The 6,797-nt window shown below is 38.1% G+C and overlaps 1 long non-coding RNA gene across 2 annotated transcripts; it reads left to right on the forward strand.

Annotated features, from left to right (window-relative positions):
• Nucleotides 1–110: 110 nt before the first annotated feature.
• On the forward strand, nucleotides 111–6,463 carry LOC138863349 (uncharacterized). Of its 2 annotated transcripts, none has more exons than XR_011398866.1 (3): nucleotides 111–2,210; nucleotides 3,744–3,868; nucleotides 4,148–6,463. It is a non-coding gene; the product is annotated as an uncharacterized lncRNA (long non-coding RNA). The 2 variants fall into 2 exon arrangements; XR_011398865.1 differs by having other exon boundaries at nucleotides 119–2,210; nucleotides 3,744–3,864.
• The last annotated feature ends 334 nt before the right edge of the window (nucleotides 6,464–6,797 follow it).

Below are 6,797 nucleotides of genomic sequence, written 5' to 3' on the forward strand. Positions count from 1 at the left end.
ATCTATAGTAACCTTCTCACCAATAACCCCGCTATTATCCATAGTAACCTTATCATCAACAGCCCCGCTATTATATAAAGTAACCTTATAAATAGCCCCGCTATTATCAAACGTAATCCTCTTATCAATAGCCTCACAATCATCTGAAGTAACATCATCACAAGCCCCGCTATTAGCTAAAGTAACCCTCTTATCAATAGCCTCGTTAATATCTAAAGAAACCTTATCACTATCCCTGCTATTATCTATAGTAACTTAAAAATAAACAGAACATTCAAAGTACAGCATTAAGGTTAGCTCATTCGATTTCTCTTGCAGACTATGGGGGTGTGTTGGGGACCCTATAGAGATTAGATTTATTTGGACTTTTCCAAACAAGAAGTTAGTAAAGTAGTATTGTTCGTCTTGTGACATATGTTTGCGTTGTAAGTAGTGATAGGCATCGATACACAGAAGGGACTAAGGCGAATCAGATACATCGATACTTGAAAATGAGCTAAAGCTATTCCGATACAATGGTTCTCCATAGATAGTTAAAACGATGCCGATAACAATACATGTATCGCCGATACATCATCGCTGATACATTGGTGTAAGAAAATATCCAAACTGATATGCAAATATGTGTGTATTTGTGACGTGTGATCGTTGCATTGCAAACAATATCCAGACGTGTTTGTAGTAGATGCATTGACAAAATACCTTGTTGCGATTCCATTAAAGTTTAAGGATTCATTAGAAGTCGCGAGGGCATGTTCCAATGGATTCATTTACAGAGAGAGGATTCTTCGTCGAATTCTTTCTGATTGAGGAGTTCGTAATCTAACTATTCATTGCTTTAACAAAAAAAAAAAAAATGAGATTGACAAGCATACTCTTACCCCATATCATTCAAACTCAAATTGGGCAAGTGGAAAGAGTAAATGGAATATCAAATAATTTTTTGTATACGCTAGTTGGGACAACCCGTCAGTGTGGGCTCGAATGTTGTCTATGGCAGAGTTAGCTTACAATACCGCTTACCACAGTGATATACTTTCACGTTAAAACATCGGGACCCTCATTTTCCATGTATCCTCTTGTCAAAGGACACGGCTCCTTAGTATAATGTTGAAGATTATTTACAAGAGACAAGAGTCATTTGATTAAAGATTTTCAAGAGATGTAATGAATGTATTGAGGAAGAAATTCAAAGAAAACCAACAGATCGACCTGATGCCACGCCTTCTCAAATCGTGGAAAGAGACCGGGTAGACCTTAAAGCTACTCCGAAGGTGGGGTTTAGTAAGAAAGTACAGTCGTTATGTATATGACCATGCAAGGTTATAGAAAAGATTAACACTGCAGTATTAAAAATCAAGAGAACTGCCAACGGCTATGTACGCAAACATGTTGAAATTAGAAACGTAAACAAGGAGCCAGGCCCATAATATAAATATGTTGCATTCCCAAATGAATCTGATAGATTGACACGAAAGTACTGGAATGGTTGGGGTTACCACTAGCCTGTTAGATTAATGTTATTATTCTGGAGGACGAAATAACGAAGGCATTGGGCAGAATGGAGGAAGTTATTGGGATGACAGATATATTGGTGACTGACCTGGATTGATAGTTGAAACTATTGCAGTGGATATTTTTGTGTAGTTCTGTCTTGGAGAACTACCAGCTATTCACAGAGGAGCAGAGGAAAACCCAAAATTTAATTCTGGGAGGGCTACGGAAAGCAAACAGGCAGGTTTTCGCCTTTTTTTCCTGATACACATTTTCCAATATTAAACACTAGCAAAGGAGGGAGTGGTCCACATGAATCCTCAAATTGAAGACTAATACCTGGAATTTCTTTTAGGGATTTGATGGTATATCTGACTTTCCTTCTACCAGGCCACCAGATGGATGCATTCCTGGCCCATGCTTTCCCCAGACTCATTTTGAACTCCACGGCTCCGTACACAAATTTCTGTCACTGTCCTTGTTTCAGATGCCGGGGACCTGTTTGTGGAGAAGAGAGACTTCATCGACTGCAAATAAATTCAGCCGGGATGGAGTGCCTTTATTATTGCGGCCTTCTTCGAAGAACAGGAAGCTAAAGTCTACTGCAGTGGTTAGATTCTAGATGACTTTTCCACCCACCTGACAAGAAAATCTCATCTTCAACTGTGTGAACCAAGGAAGATCTGATAAAATTATGATGAATTCCAGATACTGATGTATGTGGAACAAACAAACTGTTAATGTGATAGTTGTATTGCTTTGTGTCTTCTTACGATAATGAAAACTTTATGTATAATGAGAAATTTGTATGTCAAGTTCGGCTGCCATTTACATGGCAACCGAAGAAACGGAAAATAGTAAAATTATTATCACGTCCCTCTGATGCAGAGGTCGGCAACCTTTGGCACGAGTGCCAGACTTGGCAAGAGAGAGAGAGTGAGTGAGTGAGTGAGTCTTATGGTCAGCTAAATTTTAAAATCGAGAAATATTGGAATCAACTGCGAATGATCATGCAGCCTCCATACTAAGTTCCATGACACTACTGTCTGACATATATACATATATATATATATTTTTTTTTTTTTCTTTTCTTTTCTTTTTTCTTTTTCTTTTTCTTTCTTCTTTTTTTTTTTTTTTTTTTTTGTTACAGAGAATATTAAATGCTACAAAAATATTACATTTATGTTACGCATGTGCATGGAAATACATTTGGGTATATACAGTACTGAAAAAAACTGGCACGAAAAGTTATGAATAAGAAGTCATTAATTATCAACTGGCACACTGTGTTCAAAAGGTTGCCGACCCCTGCTCTGTGACATGAGTATACCTAACTAGTTCTTTTGGCATTGGTGTGAGCTACATGACTCACCACAGGAGATGGAAGGGCCCCTCCTACCTTCTGATAGCCTACAGGTCACCTGGGCAATGTGTAGTAGCTGCATGCAGGGTTACTGCGTGTGTTCGATATCTATGACAAAATTTTATAGCATCCTGGGGATGCTATATAACCCCGGGTTACACACACACACACACACACACACACACACACACACACACACACACACACACACACACACACACACACACACACATACACACACACACACACACACACACATATATATAATATATATATATATATATATATATATATATATATATATTATATGTGTGTGTGTGTGTGCGTGTGTGTGTGTGTGTGTGTGTGTGTGTGTGTGTGTGTGTTTGCGTGTTTGTTTGTGTGTGTGTGTGTGTGTATGGGTGTATACATTAACACATATACATATATTTATACACACACAAACACACACACACAGAATCATTTCTTTTTAAGACAACTAGGTAAAACCAGTGTCTATACTAAGGACGTTTATTGCTAGATTTTTACAGTTTATTAATATGATACCGGCAATATAGTATTATACACTTGAACGTGTCAGAGGTATATTCATATTGCTGCTTGTCCCCAAATTCATGATATATATAAACATAAGCACTTTTTTGTTAATGAATGTAATTAGCACTACTTACGAATCAATAGATTATTCACAGTTATGACCCTACTCATTTTATATAAATTTATCTCATTACTACCATTATCATTACTTCTGTTAGTATCTTCGTGTTTCATCTTTTCTATTACAGAAGCTAGGGTTACCTGTTTAGTGATTATACTGTCAATATCGTGATATTTTTAGTGTTTGAAATAAGGTTTTGGAATACTATAATTATAAACCCCCCAACAGTTTCACACGAATCAGCGACTGACTCATCAGGAGCAGGGCAAAATCACTAACATAGGCGACCCATGTAAGAGCTGCAGCCAAGCCTTGGTTTTTCCGTGAGGAGTCGTTCTTTTGCAGTTTAGTAGGTACTCTCTTTATTTTTTTTCGACTAGATAAAAACAAAAACATAAAACTTTTAAATGAAAGATGATAGCCGTATTTTGTCCCCGATCTTTAAATTTATTTTGGGTCATCACCATAGAAAACGATAAAAGCGAACACAGTAAAGTTCACATTCAAATGTGTGTATAGATATTCTTTTCCTTTATTTATTATGTTTTCTTGGAGTTTCGACTTGTCGTGTTTTGACCATATAATAAATTTTATTGGATATCCATTTCCATTGATTCCATGAATCCCTCCAGGTTCTCCGTAAAAGTCTCGTTGGCAACTCGACTCGAGATAAAGCAGCAACTTTGGCGGCAAATCTCCAGTATCATTCAAACCTTTGTGGTCTACGAAGGCAGAGCGTGTACGCCGAGAAAATGACTACGACCAGCACTTTCGTCGGAATTTCTGACGCCCAACGTGTTAGTAGCAGGTATGTTGACAAAAGCCGAGAAAACAAGTACTTATATTAGGACTTCTAACATTTGGAAGTGCACGTGTTATTTTCTCACGTGTTTGTACTCCTTAAAACAGCAAGGGTTCCATTCAAGTACTGCGAATTGTCCATGAAAAAAACAAGTGTAATGGAACTGCCACATCTAAACTTGACCCTGATAATTCTGCCGATGGTAAGGTGTCCACAAAAGCAATTTTAGTGGCGTCTGACCCGTTAAATGCATTTGTTTACATGTAGCAACTTTTGGCGCCAAAGTCGTCGAAATGCATCAATACCGACTCAAGTTCCAGTTTCCGAAACTGGAGAAGTCTGGACCGCCTTCTGATTCTATAATGGTAGAACCACCGCCCGTACCCAGTCCAATATAACAAACAAAAATAAGTGATGAAAGGCTGCCTAGTAAGTATTGACATGGGTAAACAGCGCGACTGAGAACTGTATCGAAAGCAGGTCATTGTTTGTAATGTAAACAAAGGGTGTGGTTAATTGACGCTATAGGAAAACGCCTTACGTCAAAACCAAATGTTCTTCGACAAGTAATCGTTTTCGAGTGCGTAATATGAAGTTGGCAACATATGCCTAAGGTAAGCATAAGAATCTGTTAATTACAAGCATGGCCGAGAATGTCAACTGACAATTCAGATTACTGTTCACTCCGTATTTGTTTTTTGTTTTTCTTGTGTGTGGTTATTTGCTGATTATGCACAACCCGCGCAGATTGAATCTATAAGCTTTCCATTTCTTGGCAGTCCAAGTTCATGGACCTGGGTCAGTATTGGACAGGTGCAGTCTTGGACTTGGCTGAAGCAAGGTCATTTTGATAATATGTACAAGGTAAATTTTCGGACGAGAACCGCACGAATATACAAGAACCATAATTAATCCATTTTGAATAAAAATGTTTAGTAAGGCAGGGCAAGACCCTTGCTGACCGGAGCGATTGCCGTGGCCTCCGCGCTTTCGGCGCGTAGGCAAAGGCCAGCAGGTCTCTATTTTGGCAAGATATGGCTCGCAGGTCTCCTATATAAGGAGCAAGGATTTTTCTTTTCAGAATGTACGTAAAAGGTCGATAGCTTTCTTGTGGCGTTAGGGGACCACCTCTATGGGCACGCGGGCCACGCTTCAAAAACTAACCATTAACCAGCCAGTAACGTAAGTTACGTAGAGCGTCGGCATTTCCTACTTCTAAGATTTAGACAAAACAATTATGTAAATGGTACGCACTGTACCACACCTTGCTAATACGAGGTACGGAACGCAGATCTTTATCGTTCGCCTTCAGGGCTCGTACTCTAGATATTACGTTCCTCTGTCTCTGATAGGCAGCCATGACATAACAATATTTTCTTACATAAAAACAAGTTTGTCACGATATCGCTGTTTGTATCGGAGCAGTAATGAGAATTCAAATGCCATGCGCACATTCGTAGTACAGCTGAAAATCAATATCAACTGCCCGGCCTCTTTACTGCAATATTCTAGACGATACGTTTTCCTTGACTCATCCTTCGCAGGTTCTTCAGAAGTCTTTTTTTATTCTTAGGATCAAATGAAAGATATCTTTGAAAATCTGCCAACCAGAATGATTTTTACCCGAAAAAACGGGAAAAGGCCGATTCATGAAGGCCGTGGAAAGCATGGCCAAATATGTAAGTTCGGAAGTTTGTATTTACATGAAACAAGGACAAAATGAACATTGCAACAGTGTTAAGCAGATGTTTCGAGCTGCACTGGTGTGCGTATGATTTTGATATTTAGAATAATGAAATGGAAAACAGGTGGCATACATTCCAACGTTTGTTCCGAAGATGGGTTGGAGAATGAGTTCGAGGGAGAGGGAGAGGAATGAAGATAGGTCATATTTTCGGTACGGAAGTATTTTAACAACTGCATGCTGTTAAGAATAACCCTTTAGTATTCCTGTAATAATCGCATACAGTCTTCGAACGAAATGCATTATTTCTTTAGGTGCTTCTTTTGGCTTGCAATGGAAAATTCCAAACAATAATCAGGACAGGAATAATCAGGTCAGAGCAATCCTAAGACAAAGCCCAAAAAGTAAAGTTCCAAACTTTTTCTTTTACTTCTCCCTCCACATATCCCCTTCTTTCTCGGCGTCCCCCACCTCTCGATTCTTTCTTTCTTTTTTTCTTTTAATTTATTTTTCTCTTTCTTTCTCTTTTTCTCTTTCTTTCTCTTTTTCTCTTTTTCTCTTTCTTTCTCTTTTTCTCTTTCTTGCTCTGTCTTTCTGTTTCTTTCTTTCTTTCTCTTTTTCTTTCTTTCTTTCTCTTTTTCTCTTTCTTTCTTTCTCTATTTTCTTTCTTTCTTTCTTTCTCTTTTTTCTTTTCTTTTTTCTTTCTCTTTTTCTTTCTTTCTCTTTCTTTCTTTCTTTCTCTTTCTCTCTTTTCTTTCTTTCTCTTTTTATCTTTTCTTTTTTCTTTCTCTTTCTT

Source organism: Penaeus vannamei, chromosome 11 (genome assembly GCF_042767895.1).
Source record: "Penaeus vannamei isolate JL-2024 chromosome 11, ASM4276789v1, whole genome shotgun sequence".
Lineage (NCBI taxonomy): Eukaryota > Metazoa > Arthropoda > Malacostraca > Decapoda > Penaeidae > Penaeus > Penaeus vannamei.